At 47.7% G+C, this 24,194-nt stretch overlaps 4 non-coding genes across 4 annotated transcripts; all 4 read right to left on the bottom strand.

The window, feature by feature from the left end:
- Positions 1–460: 460 nt before the first annotated feature.
- TRNAY-GUA (transfer RNA tyrosine (anticodon GUA)) lies at positions 461–550 on the bottom strand. Its single transcript is given in 2 exon segments — positions 461–496; positions 514–550. It is a non-coding gene; the product is annotated as a tRNA-Tyr (tRNA).
- Positions 551–1,323: 773 nt separating this feature from the next.
- Positions 1,324–1,396, bottom strand: TRNAA-AGC (transfer RNA alanine (anticodon AGC)). The gene has a single exon. It is a non-coding gene; the product is annotated as a tRNA-Ala (tRNA).
- A 2,138-nt stretch (positions 1,397–3,534) lies between these two features.
- TRNAY-GUA (transfer RNA tyrosine (anticodon GUA)) lies at positions 3,535–3,624 on the bottom strand. Its single transcript is given in 2 exon segments — positions 3,535–3,570; positions 3,588–3,624. It is a non-coding gene; the product is annotated as a tRNA-Tyr (tRNA).
- Positions 3,625–4,399: 775 nt separating this feature from the next.
- Positions 4,400–4,472, bottom strand: TRNAA-AGC (transfer RNA alanine (anticodon AGC)). Its single transcript has one exon. It is a non-coding gene; the product is annotated as a tRNA-Ala (tRNA).
- Positions 4,473–24,194: the final 19,722 nt, after the last annotated feature.

Raw genomic sequence — 24,194 nt, 5'->3', positions numbered from 1 at the left:
CAGACGTCCAGTTTTTGACTGCAACGTCTGGTCGATAAGGGACACTGGTGTCTCCCCTCAGCACTGCTGACCAGGCCGTTAAAAGTCTACTCTGTGGCGCAGTGTGGCTAAGGCAGGCTCTCTGCCTGCCCTGGCTTTGACCAGATCCCTGGAGGTAGCCGGCATCTCTGGCCCCTAGGTTTAGGGGCAATCAGGAAAGCTCCGCATGCTGCCCCTGCACCATAGCTAGATGTCTACGCTGTGAGTGCGGGAGGGTTAAGAGAAAGGAACTCTGCCTATACAGGCGTAAACTGTGGCCTAGGTACTTGGAAACAGGCGTGGTAGATGAAAATAGTGGCAAGTGGTGCTTTAAATGCAGCAGACTTCCAGCGGCCAGTCTTGCACGAATGGAGGGAAACATGGCGGTGGCCAGAGTGGGCGCTCTAAAGAAGGGCGTGTAACCGAGGAAACAAAAGCCCACTCCTTCGAGCCGGAGTTCAACCAGCGACCTAAGGATTCCCAGGGGAACGAAGCCTACAGTCCTCCGCTCTACCAGCTGAGCTATCGAAGGAAGACAAGAGCAAAGGGACACGAGTCACTCAAGGTGTCAGGCAGAACTGCCACTGGCACTTACGCATAATTATAGGCTTGCCTCTGCCCAGCCCTTGAAAGGAATAAGCGACACACACCTAGCCCTTCATCCTCACGGCTGCCCCGGGGGCTGGGCAGCCGCCTAGTTTACCCTCAATTCACCCACCGGGAAGCCCGCACACAGCTACCGCTCAAAGGCTCCCTAACAGGCATGGCACGAAGACAAGGCCGCAAGGTAAGAACGTAACGCGGGGGCGCGACGCTAGCCCTGCCTCCTAGCCGGGACGCCGCATCCTCCCCCTGACCCGCAAGGGACCCGGGATTGTCTCAAGCACGCGCAGCACAATGTTGGGACCCCAGCCCTGATTCCCACTCAGAACAGGGACGGTGGTGCAATGGAAAACATGTTCAGGGCCTCCTGCCTGGCTTCAACGGGGCCTTTTAAACCACAACATTTTCACAGTCCATTCCCCTTCCCCTTCGTCAATTATTGACACATTCCCGCTCATACCCTTTCACACCTGACTCGGCCTCCCACGCCTACCTCAGGAAAAACAAACGCAAAGCGACTGGCAACAGAAAAGAACTCACACACAGACACACACACACACTCCTGAAAGAGAAGTTGCCCCTTTTGCTCCCTTGGGACAAAAGGCTTACTGCCAAGCCAAGAGCAGACCACAATGCTCCTTTCTGCGCAGACATAAACGGTGCAGGTGGGCGGGGATGAGAACAGGAGAAAGAGCAACAGCCTGGAGAATGCGGGCATCGATCCCGCTACCTCTCGCATGCTAAGCGAGCGCTCTACCATTTGAGCTAATTCCCCATGCCCCCACCAAGAGACCTGCCCCCTCTGCCACGCACTGTCAACTCAGCACAAACCCCATCCAGCGATCGCTTTGTGACGTTATTGATATAAACTGGGACCATATAGAACATGGGTTGCAACCAAGGTCCTGTAGTGGCACCAGATCCTATGTAAAGGGGGTCATATAAGGTGTCTAAGACCAGGTTACGCGTTACTGGTTATGATTATGCTGTCTCTATGTCTGTATCATGTTGTAGTTGAAGTTATGAATATTGGCTGTATACTGTCTATATTTCAAACTTGCGCTGTGTTACTGGGAAAGATCCCAGACAAGTGGGTGTTAGCTCTGCTTAGCCTGCTTGATGGCCCATTAAGGACCATCAGCTACACAATCGACCCATTCAGAGGAGGCAGATACGCTTTGTGACTCAGCAAAGTATGCAGGGACTTGCCCATGTGACTCCAAACTCCATTTTGCTGTAATTTTCCACAGTAAGAACAAAGAAGTGTTCTTACACCTGCAAGTGCCTATCTGAGGCTGATGCCAAACCTCCATCTGGTCTTCAATCCTGCTTCTTACCTCTGGAGGGACTTTGCTACAAACTGAAGCTCTACACAAAGGACTGATGACCCATCCCAGCGGGGGATGTTCTCCAGAGACTTGATTTCAACCTGCAGTTTACTCCGCCCTCACCTCTACCTTTTTCCCTTTATGACTAAACCTTTAGATTTTAGATTCTAAAGGATTGGCAACAGCGTGATTTGTGGGTAAGATCTGATGTGTCTATTGACCTGGGTCTGGGGCTTGGTCCTTTGGGATCGAGAGAACCTTTTTCTTTTACTGGGGTGTTGGTTTTCATCACCATTCATCCCCAAGACGAGTGGCACTGGTGGTGATACTGGGAGACTGGAGTGTCTAAGGAAATTGCTTGTGTGACTTGTGGTTAGCCAGTGGGGTGAAACCGAAGTCATTTTTGTCTGGCTGGTTTGGTTTGCCTTAGAGGTGGAAAAACCCCAGCCTTGGGCTGTGACTGCCCTGTTTGAGCAATTGGTCCTGAATTGGCACTCCCAGTTGGGTCCCGCCAGAACCGCATCGTCACACGCTTCACACCGCAAAACAAACTACCTTTATGCTTGCACACCCCCTCGGAAAGGACCTCCGCTCAACAAGGACACCTGGCATAGCAAAGAACGCTGCTCCCCTTTCTTGCCTTTCAACCAAATAAACCTTTCCAGAGACCATCACAGAAACTCACAAACGCCCAGGCTTTGCACTCCCACACACACCTAACGCCTCTGCTCATGAAAACAAGAAGAGCAAAAACGGCAAAGGAAAGGGGACGAGTTGCCTCCCTGCCCGCCTAGGCCGAGGACAGCAAAGCTTCGGATTATCTACGCATAGCCCGGCAGCTCCTTGCCAGAAAGTCCGCCAGATCGGGCTTGTAGCAATTCTCCGCCAGAAGCCTTTTACACACTCTGTGCAGTCACGGTTGCCCAAAGAAATCCCAGCTCTACCAATGGGATGGACAAAAGCCCAAAATGGAAAGAAATGGAACCGCTCCCTCACACTACTCCATAAACTGAGCTCTGTGACGCTGGGGAAAGATGGACAAAGAGAGAGCAAACCACTGAAACGCACACATTGCTACAACGGGGAGCATAATAGCCCGCCGTCAGCAGCGCACACAATCGGTTGAGCCTGAAGGACAAGGCACTCTCAGCCACTAAAGGGCCTTTCCTATCCCCCCACCCTACGTTAGCCCGCTCCCTGCCACCAGAAACTACGTCCCCGCAGCACCTCTGCCCCATGCAAAAAAAAACGGAGACGGCTTGGGGACATAGCTACGGCCGGTCTCTGTTAAGAACAAAGGCGCCCCGCTACCAGGGTGAGAAATGCCACTCCGAAGCCCGAGATCCATAGCTAGATGTCTACGCTGTGAGTGCGGGAGGGTGAAGAGAAAGGAACTCTGCCTATACAGGCGTAAACCGTGGCCTAGGTACTTGGAAACAGGCATGGTAGATGAAAGTAGTGGCAAGTGGTGCTTTAAATGCAGCAGACTTCCAGCGGCCAGTCTCGCACGAATGGAGGGAAACATGGGGGTGGCCAGAGTGGGCGCTCTAAAGAAGAGCGTGTAACCGAGGAAACAAAAGCCCACTCCTTCGAACCGGAGTTGAACCAGCGACCTAAGGATTCCCAGGGGAACGAAGCCTACAGTCCTCCGCTCTACCAGCTGAGCTATCGAAGGAAGATGAGAGCAAAGGGACACGAGTCACTCAAGGTGTCAGGCAGAACTGCCACTGGCACTTACGCATAATTATAGGCTTGCCTCTGCCCAGCCCTTGAAAGGAATAAGCGACACACACCTAGCCCTTCATCCTCACGGCTGCCCCGGGGGCTGGGCAGCCGCCTAGTTTACCCTCAATTCACCCACCGGGAAGCCCGCACACAGCTACCGCTCAAAGGCTCCCTAACAGGCATGGCACGAAGACAAGGCCGCAAGGTAAGAACGTAACGCGGGGGCGCGACGCTAGCCCTGCCTCCTAGCCGGGACGCCGCATCCTCCCCCTGACCCGCAAGGGACCCGGGATTGTCTCAAGCACGCGCAGCACAATGTTGGGACCCCAGCCCTGATTCCCACTCAGAACAGGGACGGTGGTGCAATGGAAAACATGTTCAGGGCCTCCTGCCTGGCTTCAACGGGGCCTTTTAAACCACAACATTTTCACAGTCCATTCCCCTTCCCCTTCGTCAATTATTGACACATTCCCGCTCATACCCTTTCACACCTGACTCGGCCTCCCACGCCTACCTCAGGAAAAACAAACGCAAAGCGACTGGCAACAGAAAAGAACTCACACACAGACACACACACACACACTCCTGAAAGAGAAGTTGCCCCTTTTGCTCCCTCGGGACAAAAGGCTTACTGCCAAGCCAAGAGCGGACCACAATGCTCCTTTCTGCGCAGACATAAATGGTGCAGGTGGGCGGGGATGAGAACAGGAGAAAGAGCAACAGCCTGGAGAATGCGGGCATCGATCCCGCTACCTCTCGCATGCTAAGCGAGCGCTCTACCATTTGAGCTAATTCCCCATGCCCCCACCAAGAGACCCGCCCCCTCTGCCACGCACTGTCAACTCAGCACAAACCCCATCCAGCGATCGCTTTGTGACGTTATTGATATAAACTGGGACCATATAGAACATGGGTTGCAACCAAGGTCCTGTAGTGGCACCAGATCCTATGTAAAGGGGGTCATATAAGGTGTCTAAGACCAGGTTACGCGTTACTGGTTATGATTATGCTGTCTCTATGTCTGTATCATGTTGTAGTTGAAGTTATGAATATTGGCTGTATACTGTCTATATTTCAAACTTGCGCTGTGTTACTGGGAAAGATCCCAGACAAGTGGGTGTTAGCTCTGCTTAGCCTGCTTGATGGCCCATTAAGGACCATCAGCTACACAATCGACCCATTCAGAGGAGGCAGATACGCTTTGTGACTCAGCAAAGTATGCAGGGACTTGCCCATGTGACTCCAAACTCCATTTTGCTGTAATTTTCCACAGTAAGAACAAAGAAGTGTTCTTACACCTGCAAGTGCCTATCTGAGGCTGATGCCAAACCTCCATCTGGTCTTCAATCCTGCTTCTTACCTCTGGAGGGACTTTGCTACAAACTGAAGCTCTACACAAAGGACTGATGACCCATCCCAGCGGGGGATGTTCTCCAGAGACTTGATTTCAACCTGCAGTTTACTCCATCACTGCTACAAGCCTGAACTAAGAACTTTGCCATTACTGTATGTAATTCATTCCGTTTTACCACTTCTAGCCCTCACCTCTACCTTCTTCCCTTTATGACTAAACCTTTAGATTTTAGATGCTAAAGGACTGGCAACAGCGTGATTTGTGGGTAAGATCTGATATGTCTATTGACCTGGGTCTGGGTCTTGCTCCTTTGGGATCAAGAGAACCTTTTTCTTTTACTGGGGTGTTGGTTTTCATAACCATTCATCCCCAAGACGAGTGGCACTGGTGGTGATACTGGGAGACTGGAGTGCCTAAGGAAATTGCTTGTGTGACTTGTGGTTAGCCAGTGGGGTGAAACCGAAGTCATTTTTGTCTGGCTGGTTTGGTTTGCCTTAGAGGTGGAAAAACCCCAGCCTTGGGCTGTGACTGCTCTGTTTGAGCAATTGGTCCTGAATTGGCACTCTCAGTTGGGTCCCGCCAGAACCGCATCGTCACACGCTTCACACCGCAAAAGAAACTACCTTTAAGCTTGCACACCCCCTCGGAAAGGACCTCCGCTCAACAAGGACACCTGGCATAGCAAAGAACGCTGCTCCCCTTTCTTGCCTTTCAACCCAATATACCTTTCCAGAGACCATCTGTCATAACATTTTTCCCAGATCTAGACCTTTGCGTCCAAAATATGGGTGTTAGCATGAAAATCTCCAAGCTTAGTTACCAGCTTGGACCCGATAACGCTGCCACCAGCCAGGGATTTATACAGTGCCTAGCTCACTGTTGTCTCCCCCAACACCTTCCCCGGGGGACCCCAAGACTCAAATTCCTTGAGTCTCACAACAAAGGGGTATAAACCATTTCCCTTCCCCCTCCTACCCTCCAGGTGTTCCCTCCCTGGGTTCCTGGAGAGATATACAGAAGCAAGCTCCGTAAAACTAAACAGAGGGACTCCACCCTCCCTCTTTCCAGTCCTGGAAAACACAAGTACCGAGAGATCTAATCTCTTCCCTCTGCCCTTCACCCAGAGGGTATGCAAAGTCAGGCTAGTAAATCTAACACAAAGAGATTTCCCCATGACTCCAACAGGTCTTAAAAAGAAACCTTTATATAAAAAGAAAGTAAAGGACATAAAAATGGTCTCTCTGTATTAAGGTGACAAATACAGGGTCATTTGCTTAAAAGAAAAAATGAAGAAGAAACAGACTTATCCAAAAAGAATACAATTTAACACATTCCAGCAACTACACACATGTAAATACAAAAGAAAACAATATAAACCTATGGTCTTCCTATCTTTGTACTTACAACTTGGAAACAGAAGATTAGAAAGCCAGGAGATAGGAAAGTCACTCTCATAGCCGAGAGGGCCCAGACACGAGACAAAGAACAAAGAACTCACACTCAAAACTTCCCTCCACCCAGATTTGAAACGAAATCTTGTTTCCTGATTGGTCCTCTGGTCAGATGTTTCAGGTTACTCCTTTCCAGGTGAAAGAGACATTAACCCTTAGCTATCTGTTTATGACACGCCCCCCAAATTGCAGACAGTGGGGAACCTCACTGGCAGCGATTTCCTCCTAGAACTTTAAAATAAACAGATTAATACAACACATGCACCTTACATATACCACTAAGTATATAACTAACAGACTTTTACATTTTAAGAACACTTTTTAACTACTGGATTCTGGGAAACTCTCACGGGAGAGAGCATCAGCTACTTTGTTAGAAGCTCCTGAGATGTGCTGAATTTCAAAATCAAAATCTTGGAGAGCTAAACTCCAACGAAGAAGTTTCTCGTTGTTCCCCTTGGCAGTATGAAGCCACTTTAGCGCAGCACGGTCAGTTTGTAGCTGGAACCGCTGTCCCCAAACATATGGGCGTAGCTTTTCCAGGGCGTACACAATGGCGTAGCATTCCTTTTCACTGACTGACCAGTGACTTTCCCTCTCAGACAGTTTCTTGCTGAGAAACATGACAGGATGGAAGTTGTGATCCGTTGCTTCCTGCATGAGAACTGCTCCTATACCACGCTCAGATGCATCTGTGGTTACTAGGAATGGCTTGTCAAAGTCTGGGGCCATTAGCACAGAGTCTGACATGAGCGTTGCCTTAAGTTGGGTAAAGGCCTTCTGACACTCATCAGTCCACTTAACTGCATTTGGCTGGGTCTTTTTGGTCAGGTCGGTCAGTGGGGCAGCAATTTGGCTGTAGTGTGGTACAAATCGCCTGTAGTACCCGGCCAAGCCTAAGAAGGATTGAACCTGTTTCTTTGACTTTGGGACAGGCCACTTTTGGATAGCATCCACCTTGGCCTGTAGGGGGTTTATGGTTCCTCGACCTACCTGGTGTCCCAGGTAAGTCACTCTGTTTTGGCCTATTTGACACTTTTTGGCCTTAACAGTTAGTCCGGCCTGCCTGATGCGCTCAAAGACCTTTTCCAGGTGTAGTAGGTGTTCGGGTCAGGAGTGCGAAAAAATGGCCACATCATCGAGGTAGGCAACTGCATATTCTCCCAGTCCTGCTAGTAGACCATCTACCAGCCTCTGGAAGGTGGCGGGTGCATTTCCCAGCCCGAAAGGAAGGACATTAAATTCATACACCCCCACATGAGTGACGAATGCTGACCTTTCCTTGGCAGGTTCATCTAGCTGTACTCGCCAGTACCCCTTGGTTAAGTCTATTGTAGAGATGAACTGGGCACGTCCTAACTTCTCCAATAGCTCATCGGTGCATGGCATTGGATAGTTGTCCGGACAAGTTACCACATTTAGCTTACAGTAGTCCACGAAAAAGCGTATTTCCCCATCTGGTTTGGGTTCCAGAACCACTGGAGATGCCCATGTACCCAAGACAGGCTCTTTCAAAATTTTCCAAGAAGGCCTCAGTGTCATCACCTGCCTTGTAGGTGGGAAATTTCTTGGTATGTGGAACTATAATTGGCGAAACGTTGTTAGGATTGGCTGGAGCATGCTGCCCAGCCTGCGCTAAGTCCAGTTCATGTTTTCTCTGTTTTTCCCTCTCTTCACTTTCTTTTTGTTGTTTTTCCATCTCTTCTTCTTCTTGTTTCCTTCTGTGGGCCACCTCTTCTTCTTCTTGTTTCCTTCTGTGAGCAGCGTCTTCTTCTTGTTGTTTTCTTTTGTGGGCTGCCTCTTCCTTGGCTAGTTCTGCATTAATTAGTTCTATCCGTCTCTTATGTTCATTTTCTTTGTCTATGGCTTGTTGCCGTGCTCGCTCCTGCCTTAGGCTTTCCTTGGAGATCATGTTTTCTGCTTTCTTGTGCTGAGGCTCCCTCTGGTGTTTATTGTCTGAACTGCAGCTTCTCTGTTGCCTCCTGGGGTCTGCCTAGCAACAATGCCTTTTTCCCTTTCTTCATCTAGCTAATCTTTTAAATGTAAAGTAAACCAGAAAAACCACTTTATTTGCATGTGTATTGCTGGATACTTGACTCTCAATGGGAGTGCTATTGTCTGACAAAAGACCCATTTGTCACAGCTTAATGGTTCCTTGCTTAATATGCAAGCTACTGCCAGGAGAGAACAGAAAGAAAAAAAAATTCTCTCTGGTTCCTTTTAAAACCAAACCCTGTCTGCTTAAAAGCCCCTAGCAGAGAAAAGAAAAATATAATATTCCTACTGGCTTCTGGATTCTCTCTATCCCACAACGCTGCACACCATGTCATAACATTTTTCCCAGATTTGGACCTTAGCGTCCAAAATATGGGTGTTAGCATGAAAACCTCCAAGCTCAGTTACCAGCCTGGACATGGTAAAGCTGCCACCACCCAAAAAATTAGAGAGTTTTGGGGCACTCTGGTCCCCCCAACAACCTTCCCTGGGGACCCCAAGACCCAAATTCCTTGAGTCTTACAACAAAGGGGAATAAACCATTTCCCAACCCCTTCTCCCTTCCAGGTGTTCCCTCCCTGGGTTCCTGGAGAGATACACAGAAGCAAGGTCCGTGAATCTAAACAGAGGGACTCCACCCTCCCCGTTTCCAGTCCTGGAAATACAAGTACTTCCCTCTTCACCCAGAGAGTATGCAAAGTCAGGCTTAGTAAATCTAACACAAAGAGATTTTCCCCCTGACTTCTTCCTCCCACCAATTCCCTGGTGAGTTGCAGACTTAATTCCCTGGAATTCCCACTAAAGAAAAACTCCAACAGGTCTAAAAAGAAAGCTTTATAAGAAGAAAGAAAAATACATAAAAATGTTCTCTCTGTATTAAGGTGACAAATACAGGGTCAATTGCTTAAAAGAAATATGAATAAACAGCCTTATCCACAAAGAATACAATTTAACACATTCCAGCAACTACACCCATGTAAATACAAACAATATAAACCTACTGTCTTGTCTCTTTGTACTTACAACTGGGAAACAGAAGATTAGAAAGGCAGGAGACAGAAAAGATCACTCTCAGAGCCGAGAGGGTCAGACACAAGACAAAGAACAAAGAACTCACACACAAACTTCCCTCCACCCAGATCTGAAAAAGTCTTGTTTCCTGATTGGTCCTCTGGTCAGGTGTTTCAGGTTACTGGTGTTACCCCTTTACAGGTAAAAGAACATTAACCCTTAGCTATCTGTTTATGACAGGTGCAATGAGAAGAAACTAAGGGATGTCCATATGGGCAGTCTTCCCCTCCCACCCCACCCCACCCCACCCTCCAAGGAAGGTGGATGAGAAGGAAGGAGTACAGATATGCCTCCAGAACGGTGGAGTGGAGAAAGTACACCTGGAGACCCATTGCAGGGCACATGTTGATCTAGCATGATTTTTAGTAAGCCCTTTGACACAGTCCCAGGTGACATTCTTATACACAAACAAAAGGAAGTGTGGTCTAGAGGAAATTGCTGTAAGACAGGTGCACAATTAGTTGAAAAAAATGTACTCAGAGTAATTATTGATGGTACTACACTTGGGAAGGAAAATCAAATAACATCAGAACGGCCACACTGGGTCAGACCAATGGTCCATCTTGTCCAATAGCCTGTCTCTGACAGTGGCCAGTGCCATATACTTCAGAAGGAATGAACAGAACAGGGCAATTATCAAATGATCCATCCTCGGTCATCCAGTCCCAGCTCTCAGTAGTCAGTTTTTGGAACACTTAGAGCATGGGGTTGCATCTGTGACCATCCTCGTTAATACCCATTGATGGACCTTTCCTCCATGAACTTTATCTAATTCTCGCATGTAAGACATGGGAGGTAATTGTCCCACTCAGAACTGGTGATACCTCAGCTGTGTCCAATTCTGGGTGTCACATTTTAAGAAAGATGTGGGGAAAATGGAAAGAGTCCAGAGAAGAACCGGGAGTCTAGGCTGGCCCTCTGGAACATAAATAAGATCCTTGTGATAGATGAAGCCATCCTGCAGCCTGAATTTCGAACTAAATGGAACATCTGTGTTTTCCAGGGTCTGGCAGATCTGGGTCTTGAAGGAATCATGAGACAGCATGATGGACATTAGATCGCTGTCACATTGACCCATTGACAAAGTTGGATGCCTTAAACACTGTGGAGGGAAGTTCCTCATCAGGCTCAAGGTGCTCCTTTTTGCTTTCCCATTTCTAGCCCATTTCTAGTTGACGGGTTACAACAAAGTCAAATCGGGAATAAAAGAGACAAATGGATCTAGTGCTGATTGAGGTGCCTGGCCTTCCTGAGCTACTTCAGGTTTTTATGGTCTCTGGGAACCTAGACTAGGAACTGAGATCCAACCAGGAGGTGACAGGACCCAGTGGAACTTGCATTTTTCATGTTTCGCATACAGATGTTTTTGCCGGAGTCTTTCTAAGATGCAGTGCCAAGTCAGTCACAAAGATCCTGATCATCAGAAAAAAATGAAGCTCTCATCAAGGTAAAGGACCACAAATTGGTCCGACATGTCTTGGAAGGTATCACTAATGAAGTGCTGAAAAGTTGCCAAGAGGTTGCACAGGCTGAAAGTCATGACCTGATGTTTGAAATGCCTATACCAGCTATGGAAACCCAATACAGAGGCTTCCGGAAGGTTCCTTCTAGACTGGCTCCTCTTGTCTCCTCAGATCCAAACTAGATGATAGGCTACACAAAGATCCAGCTTAATGAAGACTCTGGAAGAGCTCACTCTTTCCATGCTCCCATTATTAAGAGATAAGGGGTACTAGTTCTGGATTGTAACTTTATTTAATGCCTGGTATTCCACACAAGGATGCAGGGAGCCATATTTCTTAGTCACAAAGAAGATCACACCCTCAGCCAGGGACACAGAGGATAGATGAAATACTATTGTAGATTTTCCTTGCGATAGCTCTAGAGATCCTAGAGATCTGGTTCTGAGAGGGAATAGATTTGACTGAAAGGATCTCCATTCCAGACTGGACATCAGTGGGGCAGTTGTAACTGCAATGTGGTGGCAAGATGTCAGCCTGTTTGTTTTTCCCAGCAACATCTGCTAAAGCCTGATACTTGGCAGATATTCCCAAGGCAATTGGGAAAGTAGTGGGGACCCTAGCCTCTGTTTGCCAGAAGCTGGGAATGAGTGACCAGGGATGGATCTCTTGATGATTACCTGTTCTGTTCATTCCCTCTGGGGCACCTGGCACTGGCCACTGTTGGAAGGCGGGATACTGGGCTGGATGGACCTTTGGTCTGACCCAGTAGGGCCATTCTCATGTTCTTATGGAGACTGCCAGGGTTCCTTCCATACTAAGTCTTTTGGTCTCAGGATCCCCTGGGTGACAGGTAGAGCTGCAGAGGACCTCTGGCCTCCGGCTGAGTTTCAGGAAGCAAGACAGCTGGTGGTATGGCAAATTAAACTGAATCATGCCAGTCCGCTGGTGGATACGTGGATTGTTGGCGATGAGCTATGGGATGATAAGAATGATTGGAGAGTGCAGTGCACAGATCAACGTGAACTGGAGAATTTCATGGTGACCTTGAAAGGTGATGACTTGTAAGGGGGCCATTTGGTGGGTGACTGAGTCCAAATAGAGGAGTGATCTGTCAATGGCTTCCATGAAGTTGGGAGGAGTCTTGCACTGAGTCGGGATATTATGCACTCGGGCCAACTCCAAATCCATGAAATTATTTGAAGCACCATAGTCCGCTAGAGCTTCTAGATTAACCTCCAACATAGCGGGGTGCTGAAGAAGGAGTGGGAGTTGGAGGGATGTCGGCTTGGCAATTTGCTGTTGCCAAAGTTTCAGCAGACCTATGTTGGCACTAGGCACTGGCATGAGGGGGAAGACTGGATCCCTCTATCCGGGCTGGAGTTTGCCATTTCCCAACTTGAAACACAGATCAGCTTTCACAGGGCTGCTTGACACGAGGTGTCCCAATTTACTGCAGTATAGGTATAGGCTTGATGCTTGACACTGGTTTTTCTCTGCATCGTAGAGACAGGGCTGGGCTTGGCGAATCTACTTGCGTTTGGCTGGAATGAGAGCACCGGGAGTTGGCAAACCAGATCTGGTGAAGTTGGCACAAGTCAGGAGGTTGACCTCCTTTCTAGGCAGCATTCCATCAGGCTGCCGCCAACATTAATACTGAGCTTGATCAAGGTGTTCAAATTGGTCACTGGCTCTATTCACGCAAGCTCATCTTTGATCTCATCTTCAAGGCCAAGACAGAAGTGGTAGCACTGTGCAGTCTCATTCCATGCGGTGTCAGCCACGAGATGCCAAAACTCTGAGGCATCATTAGCAACTTGCCGGTGTCCCTGCTGCAGGTTCTGGAGCGCAGCCTCAGCTGTGCATACATAGCTCAGGTCATCAAAAATTACTGTGATATTTTGAACCAAGGCCTCAGACTGATTCAGGATGTTACAGAAGTGGGGAGGCCCAAACCAATGCCACCCCAGTCAGCTGGCTGATAAGTCCAACCTGAGACTGGTCCGTTTGGAAAGACTGCAGGCACAGCAGGATTAGGAGCTGGGACTGGTTCATAAAACCAGGAAACTGGCTGTGGTCACCACCACACTTGTCCAGCGGGGGAATTTTAGGTTCCAGATGGAGAAGAGTCCTGGGTAACACAGGCAATGCCTGCAGGGCATCTGCAGGTTCTGTAGGTGCACCAGTGGTTTCCCCAGGAATTGAAATTAGGGGAGGTGTTCGAATTTACACGGGGGGGGGGGTGTCAGGACCAATGAGAGATATAAAAGAGAGATGAATAAAGTAAATATTTTGTTAGTATGATGCAAATTTAACATAAGGATAATGCAAGTTACACCAAAACATATAACAGATATAGATTTCTAAAAACATATGATTTTTTTTAAAAACATATTTAATTTAAATTGACTTTTGAAAAGTAAGCCATCATGGGATAAGAGAGAAGTACTCTCAAGGATCAGTAACTGGTTAAAAGATGGGAAACAAAGAGTAGGATAAATTGTCAGTTTTCAGAATGTGGAGAGATAAATAGTGGTATCCCTGAGGGGTCGGTACTGGGACCATTACTGTTCAACATACTCATAAATGATCTGGAAAAATGGGTAAACAGTGAGGTGGCAAAATTTGCAGATGATACAAAACTATTCAAGATAGTTAAGTCCCAGGCATACTGGGAAGCATCACAAAGGGATCTCACAAAACTGGGTGACTGGGCAACAAAAATGGCAGATGAAATTCAGTGTTGATCAATGCAAAGTGATGCACATTGGAAAACAATCTCAACTATACATACAAAATGATGGTGTCTAAATTAGCTGTTAACACTCAAGAAATAGATCTTGGAGTCATTGTGGATAGTTCTCTGAAAACATCCATTCAATGTGCAGCGGCAGTCAATGATTCCCAACATTCTGTTTGCTTTTTTAAAAAGAACAGGAGCGCTTGTGGCACCTTAGACACTAACAAATTTATTTGAGCATAAGCCCAGTTCATCGGATGTAGCCCACAAAAGCTTATGCTCAAATAAATTTGTTACAATTTCTCCTGTTCTTTTTGCGGATACAGACTAACACGGCTGTTACTCTGAAACCGTTGCTTTTTTAAGAAAAGGATAGATAATAAGATAGAAAATATAAAATTCATGGTACTTGTACACCCTGAATACTGTGAGGAGATCTGGTCACCCCATCCCAAAAAAGATATATTGGAAATGGAAAAAGTACAGAGATGGGCAACTAAAATGATTAGGGGCATGAAACAGGAGGAGAAATTAAAATGACTGGGAATTTTCATCTTAGAAAAGAGACGACTAAGGGGGAATATGATAGTGGTCTATAAAATCTTGACTGGTGTGAAGAAAGTGAATAAGGAAATGTTATTTAATCCTTCACATAACACAAGAACCAGCAGTCACCCAATGAAATTAATAGGCAGCAGGTTTTAAAAAAACAAAAGGAAGTATTTCTTCACACAACATAAAGTTAACCCATGGAACTCTTTGCCAAGGGATGCTGTGAAGACCAAAACTATAACAGGATTAAAAAAAAGAATTAGATACATTCCTGGAGAATAGGTCCATCGGTGGCTATTAGCCAGGATGGGGAGGGATGCAACACCATGCTCTGAGTGTCCCTAGCCTGTTTGCCAGAAGCTGGGAATGGGCAACGGGATGGATCATTTGATGATTACCTGTTCTGTTCATTCCCTCTGACACACCTGGCCTTGACCACTGTCAGAAGACAGGATACTGGCTACATGGACCATTGGTCTGACCCAGTATGACCATTCTTATGTAAAAATTAATTATAATAATAAAAATGTTTACTACAGAAACTCCTCAACATAATGACCTCTCAAGATAGCAACAATGTGAGATAACAACCTTGGCAAATACTGCATTTTAAAAATCTTGGCCTACTAGGAAGGCACAAGAGACCAACATGCAGAGGTCACAGTGGCAGGTGGCAGCAGAAGGTGACTGCGCAGGGCCATTGGCAACAGAGCGGTGGAGTGAATGGAGAGCCATGGCCAGAGCGAACAGTGAGCAGCTGGAAGAACGAGCAAGGGGCCTTCTTGCCCCCCACCTGGGAGGTGTACTTACGTGAAAGCACCTCCGACGGCTTAAATAAGACGCACATTAAATAAACATTTGTTTGTTGGACTATATTTTAGTGGCTTTGGTCCAGAATGCTAGATTTGTGACTTATATAAGTTTGCATTCCCAGTCACAAATCTAGCATTCTGGACCAAAGCCACTAAAATATAGTCCAACAAACAAATGTTTATTTAATGTGCGCCTTATTTAAGCCGTCGGAGGTGCTTTCAAGTGAGTACACCTCCCAGGTGGGGGGCAAGAAGGCACCTTGCTCGTTCTTCCAGCTGCTCACTGTTCGCTCTGGCCATGGCTCTCCATTCACTCCACCGCTCTGTTGCCAATGACCCTGCGCAGTCACCTTCTGCTGCCACCTGCCACTGAGACCTCTGCGAGTTGGTCTCTTGAGGTTCCACCCGCTCTCAGTGATTTCCGCTGAACTCTCAGTGGGGGAACCTCGCTGCTGGTGCAGTCTGGGCTGTCCTTTACACAAAAACACTGTCCCCACAGGAACACTGTCCCTACAACAGGACTAAGCACTTAGACCTGATCGTCAGTGATTGCAGCTGCAGTTGTCACTTAACAGAACAAAAGACTATCTATGGAGCCTAATCAGCTCTGTCTTTAAACAGTGGAGAGGGACAGGTACCCACCCTTTCTTTTGATGCCCTCAGTCAGCACAGGCTAAGTACAGTTCTACTGCCTTTTACTTATACAATAAGAACAACAACATTCCATTCCCAACCCCACCCCCCGCATTCAAATGATTTGTAACTCAACCCCAGCCAAAATCTATCACTTGGGCAACACAGCTCTGTTTGCTGGATACCTAGGTAGATTAGGTGTGAATGTAAATACAATCTGGTCCTGAAGCCTTTCCCCCCAGCCCATCATTAGTTGTCAGGGAGAGCTCATTGAGACTTTGCTTACAAATGATCATTGGAAATTTTTAGGTTGGCCAACATAATGGAAATGAATGCACTGACATTGTCATAAAAAATAACAGCTGTATAAGGAAGCTAGTCTATGTTCATACTTCTCAAATCTATTATACTCTCAGATACACGTATGTTATCATACACTGTGTATGCTTTTAAAGTGTGTATTAATGTTTCAATTTCAATTCAAATTTCCAAACAGTCACTAAATTGGCATGTTTCAGAGTAGCAGCTGTGTTAGTCTGTATCCGCAAAAAGAACAGGAGTACTTGTGGCACCTTAGAGACTAACAAATGGATTTAAGCATAAGCTTTTGTGGGCCCACCTCATCGGATGCATAGAATGGAACTTATAGTGAGGAGATATGTATACATACATAGAACATGAAAAGGTGGGAGTCGCCCAACCAACTCTAAGAGGCTAATGAATTAAGATGAGCTATTATCAGCAGGAGAAAAAAAAACTTGAGTAGTGATAATCAAGATAGTTCATTGAAGACAGTTAGACAAGAAGGTGTGAGGATACGTAACATGGGGAAATAGATTTAATGTGTGTAATGGCTCAGCCATTCCCAGTCTCTATTTAAGCCTAAATTGATTGATTGTGTCTAGTTTGCATATTAATTGAAGTTAGCAGTTTCTAGTTGGAGTCTGTTTTTGAAGCTTTTCTGTTGCAAAATTGCCACCTTTAAATCTGTTACTGAATGGCCAGAGAGGCTGAAGTGTTTTCCAACTGTTTTTTTTAATATTATGATTCCTGATGTCAGCTTTGTGTCCATTTATTCTTTTGTGTAGAGACTGTCCAGTTTGGCCAATGTACATGACAGAGGGGCATTGCTGGCACATAATGGCATATATCACATCGGTAGATGTGCAGGTGAACGAGCCCCTGATGGTGTGGGTGATGTGATTAGGTCTATTATGGTGTCACTTTAATAGATATGTGGACAGAGTTAGCATCGGGCTTTGTTGCAAGGATAGGTTCCTGGGTTAGTGTTTTTGTTCTGTGGTGTGTGGTTGCTAGTGAGTATTTTCTTCAGACTGGGGGGCTGTCTGTAAGCAAGGATAGGCCTGTCTCCCAAGATCTGTGAGAGTGAGGGATCATCTTTCAGGATAGGTTGTAGATCTTTGAGGATGCCCTGGAGAGGTTTTAGTTGGGGGATGAAGTGGCTTTCTGTTACTTTCTCTTTTTTTGAGCCTATCGTGTAGTACATGACTTCTGGGTACTCTTCTGGCTCTGTCAATCTGTTTTTTCACTTCAGCAGGTGGGTATTGTAATTTTTATAAATGCTTGATAGAGATCTTGTAGGTGTTTGTCTGTGTCTGAGGGATTGGAGCAAATGCGGTTGTATCTTAGACTTGGCTGCAGACAATGGATCGTGTGGTGTGTCCTGGATCGAAGCTGGAGGCATGTAGATAAGTATAGCGGTCAGTAGGTTTCCGATATAGGGTGGTGTTTATGTGACCATCACTTATTAGCTCAGTAGTGCCAAGGAAGTGGACCGCTTGTGTGGATTGGTCTAGGCTGAGGTTGGTGGTGAGATGGAAATTGTTGAAATCATGGTGGAATTCCTCAAGGGCTTCTTTTCCATAGGTCCAGATGATGATGTCATCAATGTAGCGCAAGGAGAGTAGGGACGTTAGGGTATGAGAGCTAAGGAAGCATTGTTCTAAATCAGCCATAAAGATGTTGGCATACTATGGTGCCATACGGGTACTCATAGCAGGGCCACTGACTTGAAGGTATATATTGTCCACAAATGTGAAATAGTTGTGCGTGAGGACAGAGTCACAAAGTTCAGCCACCAGGCTTGGCATGTAACTAGTTCACAAAACTGGGGGGTGGGGGTGGGGAGAAATTCCTGGAGGTACCATTTGAAAACTAACAACTCTCTGGTCAATAAAATCATGATGCAACATTACATAGAGAGCTATGAGTTCCCCCTGTACGACATTACTTGTGAAACCCCAACAGCCCCTCCTAAGCAAATGCTGTTAAAGAGGTCTGTCCTAAGCAAAGGAATGGGGGTTTATGTAAGCAGCAGACAGGGTCATCAACACAGCAGGGGAAAGAGATGGTAGTGAACAGAACAATTTACATTTCAGCAAACACAAGTGGAGGAAGAAGAGCACATATAATGTTGACAGACCCTGGTTGTTGGTAGGCAGGATCAAACCTGGGACTTCTGGAGCTCAGTGCATGATCCTCTACTGCATGAGCTAAGAGCCAACTGGTGGTTAAGCAGACTCATTTAACTGTCTCTAAATGGTCTTGGTGACACTAGATGGGACAGGACACCACACCCAGGAGGTGTGTGGGTTACACATGGAGCCTTCACCACCAGACTTCAGGTCGCCTTCCTCACATCTTGGATAAACTTTGCTTTGAGGGGATCCTTTAGAACAGTGGCTCTCAACCTTTTCAGACTACTGTGCCCCTTTCAGGAGTCTGATTTGTCTTGTGTACCCCCAAGTTTCACCTCACTTAGAAACTATTTGTTTACAAAATCAGATCTAAAATACAGATGTGTCACAGCACACTCTGACTGACAAATTGCTGACTTTCTCCTTTTGTCTGTATGAAATTTTAACCTGTACTTTATTTCACTAGTGCTTGTTATGTAGCCTGCTGTAAAACTAGGCAAATATTGACAGAAGTTGATGTGCTCCCTAGAAGACCTCCGTGTACCCCGTGCCCCTGGTTGACAACCACTGCTTTAGAAGAATCAACTTCCAAGACTCAATGGACTAGAAAAGAAAGGGGCAGACAACCCCACATTCTTTCACCTAAGAAAACAAAACCACCAGCACCTTGGGGCCCTGGAAGAGAGCCGGAGCAAGGGGAGAGCCAGTCACCACTTTGCTGGGACACTGTGGCTGAGAGAAACCATCTTGAACAGAGCCTGTGTGAAATAAGGCATACATTTATATTGGTGAGAGTAATTAATCGTTGGAACAATTTACCAAAGTTTGTAGTGGATTCTCCATCACTAACAACTTTTAAATCAAGACTGGATGTTGCTCTAAAAGATCTGCTCTAGGAATTATTTTGGGGAAGTTTTCTGGCCTGTGTGATACAACATTCCGGCCTTGGAATCTATGAAGGCACCTTTCAAAGGGCAGTATGGGTTAGTAGACTATTAAACACATGAGGAAACTGAGGTACAGAGAGGCAACTCATCCAAGCTCATGCAACAGGTCAGTAGCAGAACTGCGACTGCACTGAGGTTCCCTGACTGCCCAGCCAGTGCTCTGCCCATTGGAACACACTGTCTCCTTGGTAGTACATTATATTCCCTGAAAATAAATTCTGAATAAGGAAAGGAGAGCATTCACGCTAGCAATCAGATTTCTTGGAGTTCTGCTCATCCAATCAGGGAACAGAAGTCAAGTCATATGACCCGAGTGTCCAATCCACACATTGTGAGTTTTAATTAGCAAACTGATTCCTGAAGAAGAATTATTCATTGAGCTCACCCCAGGATTATTTTTGAAATCGGGATAAATTTGAGTGCCCTGTAAGCTTTTTACAGAGAATTTGTGAAGAGGAAATGGGATGGGTTCACAGCCTAAATTATTCCCCATGAATTATTTGCTTGGCTATAAAGATAAGTGCTTCCATACCCCCCACATATCGGCAGGTACTGCCGACCCAATACATTCAAACAAGTCAGGCCTCCCAAATCATGAGATTTTAAAATTATCTGGGGGATTCTTTTGATTTGCCTTAAACTTTTTGAACCATTAGGGGGGTCACATTTAGAAGCATGATGGGCTAGACATTTACTATTTTTTAAATGACACTGGAGATTCTTGTGTGCTCGGGGGTGGCCCCACTCCGGGGTACTCTCTCTGCACCGGCTGTTTCCCTGACCTCTGAGCAGCACATTAAGTTCAAACCAAATACAATTTATTAAACAGCAACTGTAAGGAAAATAAGGAAAAATGGAAGAGGGTGAAGAGGAACAAGGGACCCGCCCTATGGGCTCGAGGGCACCACAACCGGCATCTCTGGGACATGAGAGCAGGTCACAGCCTGTTCCTCACACTCCCGGCTCCCTCGCAGGCCTCAGGCTCTAGCCAGCCCGGGCCCTTCTCCCCAGATTGCCCACCCCCCCTGGTCAGGGTCACATTCCCTCTCTCCCAAGTCCAGCCTGCGTGTCTGAGGGTGTCTCCCTGCACTGGGCCACTGCCCAGGGCCCCCTCACTCTCCCCAACCACTCCCAGTGCTCGGCTCCAGCGTGACCGGCGCCCACAGCCTCGGCTCTGGCCCCGCAGCTCCCCGCTGCAGCTTGGCCCTGGCTCCCTGACAGCGCGGCTGGTCTGCGCTGCCCCAGCTCCCAGCTGCTCCAGCTCCCCTATCTCTGGCTGCTGCTCTACCCTTAGCTCTGCCCCTCTCGCCTCAGGCAACTTCCCTCACGCAGAGGATGGGCTCCTGGCTCCCTCATAGCCGGCCTGCCCTGTCAATCAGGCTCACCTGGAGCGTTGGCATTTCCCCCTTGGCCCTGGGGACTGTCAGTCTCAGGATCCCGATTTCTCTTCATCCATTCCCCTTTCTTTTGGTACTGGGAGAGGCCAGCCAAAAACCCCACTAAGTGTCAGTGGGGGGCAGCAGCCCCCTCCTGCTGGCCTAGATCCAATCTTCAGAGCAGGCCCCTTGGACTGAACTGGAAATTGGGGTTCAAAACACACACACATCCAGCCCCTGATGCTCTGAGATCCAAACAGTTCTTAGATCTGGCTGAGGTTCCACTCTCACAAGCTCTTCATCTACCCACCCTCCAGTCCCTCTTCCGAGTGCACGGGCCGCCCGGGGCTGCACTGACAATGTCTTCAGCAGTCAGCAGAGCTGCCAGGGACAGGGCTGAAACAGTTCCCGTCCCTGACAGCTTGATGTAACTCTGCTTGCCCAGGGGTCGTCTGTCTGGGCTCGGTTGTGGGGGTGTTGCTTCAATGTGGAAACCAATGCAGAGTGCCCCAGTGCCTCCGTCTGCAGCACAGGCCCACCTGGGACATGGGGTTTACTACAGGCTAAGGAGGTGGGGTCCCCCTTGATCAAACAGTGGTAGCGATTCCCTGATTGGATGCCTCGGCACTACCTCAGTGGGCTCTACCTGGAGCTAGAGCTGGGCAAACAATGGATATTTCAGTTCAGTGGCACTTATGAGAAATACGTTATTTTAAAGTTCTGTTTTGGGTCAAACTGAATGTGAAATTTTTCAGACTTTTCAGTGACTCAAGGACAGTCCATGGTGAGCCTATTCCAGAGCAGAGATTTGAACTGTTGCCTTTTACAGCTAGGGTAAATGCAGCCTAACCACTAGACTAAAGGCAGAGAAGTTGCAGCACCACCAGCAGCACCACCTTTCTCCTTCTCTCTTGGCCCTTTTGTGACTGGCCAAAACCGTATGTGTCAAATGCGCTATTCACTTCAGGTCACTCGAAACTGAAATAATCCTCTTCATCCAAAGAACGTCACACAGTTTGACATAGAACACCAAGAGCTAAATTCAGAATGCGACTGAGGTGTGGTGACAGTGAACGTCACCATGCCTAACTTTTGGATGATTCACAAAATCTGGGTTGGTGCCTGAGCTTCCTGTAGAACAACTGGGGCGAGACAGACACCTGAGAAGGATTCACAAAAGCTGGCAGTGGAGAAGAGTCCAGGTTCAAGGCCCACCCTCTAGCTGAGGGGAGAAGAATTTGAATGGGGATCTGCCACTTGCCAGATGAACACACTGGGCTTTGGGACAGCCGGACTCCCTCAATCACTCCTCTTGAAGCTGTTCCATGGGGGGAAATAATCATTGGTGCAGGGAGCCTGGACACTGGGTCTTCCACCTCCACACTCTCTCTAAGCTCACTTAGAGGAGCCCGATTGGGCCCCTCAGCCAAGTTAGGTGGCCAGACTCCTCCCACCCTGGTGTGGGTGCTGCAGGGAGCATGCTCAGAAACACAGATGCCTAGTGAACTTTTACTTCAAAAAATGTCACTGTCGAGTGAGTTTAGGACCCTGCAGTGGTGAGCAGCAGCTGGGCGGGGGGGTTGGGCATCCCAGTGGGGCCTGATTCTGGCCATTAGGTGCCTAAAGCAGTGTTTAGGCACTTAAGACCTGTGGTGAATCTGGCCCCAAGAGGTCGGCAGAGCTGGGAACGGATATGAGGTCATAGGAAGAAGGAATCACAACTGGGAGGGGCTCAAGAAATTTTGGGGCCTTTCTATCTGGGATCCCTTCTGAGCCATTCCCAGCTCTTGGAAAGCAAAGAAGTTCCTCATAGACTTTAAGGCCAGGCGGGAACATTGTGATCATCTAGTCTGACCTCCTTCACCTTGCAGGCCAAAGAACCTCACCCACCCCCTCCTGTAATAGACCCATAACCTTCCTGGGCCTTTATGACTTGGGGCAAACCAACCAGTACTTGGTTTTAGCAGAAGTTGATCTCATCAGGTTCCTTGGGCTAGATACCTAAATAATTCCCAGGCTTGAGAAGCTCCTTGTAGAGGTATCAGCAACAACACCTTCCCTGGGCCCTAGTGCCACCCTATCCAGCCTCTCCCCCCGCCTAGTGATGCTGAGAATGGCTAGCCAATGGGTTGCTTGTACTTGAGGCTGCTATCCCTTTAAGGCCGGAGCATCCTGCTGTAATTGTACCTGCCTCTCTAAAGGAGTTAGCAGAACCTTCTCTCCAGCCACTTGTCTGCTCCCAGATACTAGGTAGATGGCCCACGTTCTGCTCTCCAAACCTTGGCCTTGCTACGTTCCTGCACTGCAGGTAGTCGAGCCCAGGAAGCTCAGCTAATATGTGGAATGCAGGCGCAGTGGACTGGGGTTTAAGTTGCAGGGCACCTCAACTATCCAAGCCTCAGTTCTTGAGATCTCTGTTTTCCACAGCTTGGCCGTGGCCATTCATTATACTAAAGCCCCCTTTAATTAGTAGTATCTTCTTCCTCTACTCCGACACCCCAGCCCCATGACATCTCAGCTCTTGGATGGTGTGCTGTAGAGAGGGGAAATTGGAATTAGTCATACTGCATTCAGATGGCACTCCCCTCGGGTTTGTGGCAGATCTCTCCTTCTTTCGCTCTTTGGTTCAAGGGCCTCACTTCCTTCCTGCCCCAGCCCCTCCCCCGGGTCTTGTGTCTGCCAGCTTGGAAATGCCAAACTCCAATTTTCCATCACCCCAGGAAAGCCCTGCCCTTTATCTCCTAGGAAGTTTGTCTTCTGAGCCCCATGGAGTACCCTGCTTTCCACCCTCTAGTATAAACATCTCTGGGACATTTCTGCCCACTGCTGCCACCCTTCGATGTCTAGCACCAGGTCAGTTTCTGAAAACTTAGAGGGTTTGCTGTTCTCCTCCTCCATGGCTTGTTGGCTTTTATTCACACACGTGGCCAAAACATCTGTAAGGATGAGACTTCGGCCATGCATCTGCCAAGGAAGGATTGATTCTTGAACCAGATGAGGTAAAATAACAAATCCAGTGAGCTAGTCACACCATCAGTCTCAAAGAAGCCCCAGGCCCCGCTTTCATCTTGGAATCTGGGGTTAAACGTCATACCCCAAGAAGAGTCTCTTATCATCAGTCTCTGTGTCCCAGGACAACAAACAATTGTTCTCAGCCACTTTGGCCCATGCTTACAAGGCCCACTGGTTGCTAGGGAGATGGTGGAAATAGTGGGCCCCTTCTGTTAATGGGCATGCTGGCAGGGTGGGATTCACTTGTATGGAAACCAGAAATAGTATAAGGGACTTACCATCAATCAAACCCTAACCCTTCTCCTTGGCCACTTAAACCCTGCCCCTTAAGCCCCGACCACCTGTCACTGGAAGTCCCACCCATGGGGAATATTACTTCCTGGGTCAAAGAAGACACATGACTGGAAGCAAAGTGTGTCATGTGACCCCTCTAAGAATTCATCCCACTGCCCTCTACCAATCAGGAGGGGTTTCTCCCCTGTAGGCCTGCCCCGAGAGGTGATTTGACCAATCAGGAGTGTTCCGGGGCATGATGACCCATCCTGAAGTGGTTCGTGTGATCCCTCTAAGAACTCCTCCACTGCCCTCTGCGAATCACGATGGGTTTCAGCCACACAGCACCACCCTGAGAGCAGATTTGACCAATCGGTGGTGTTCTGGGGTGGGATGACTTGCCCAG

The sequence above is a fragment of the Gopherus flavomarginatus genome, chromosome 2 (genome assembly GCF_025201925.1).
Source record: "Gopherus flavomarginatus isolate rGopFla2 chromosome 2, rGopFla2.mat.asm, whole genome shotgun sequence".
In the NCBI taxonomy this organism is placed as follows: domain Eukaryota; kingdom Metazoa; phylum Chordata; order Testudines; family Testudinidae; genus Gopherus; species Gopherus flavomarginatus.
Note: the sequence above shows the minus strand (reverse complement) of the source record. Positions and strands in the feature narration are given on the sequence as shown.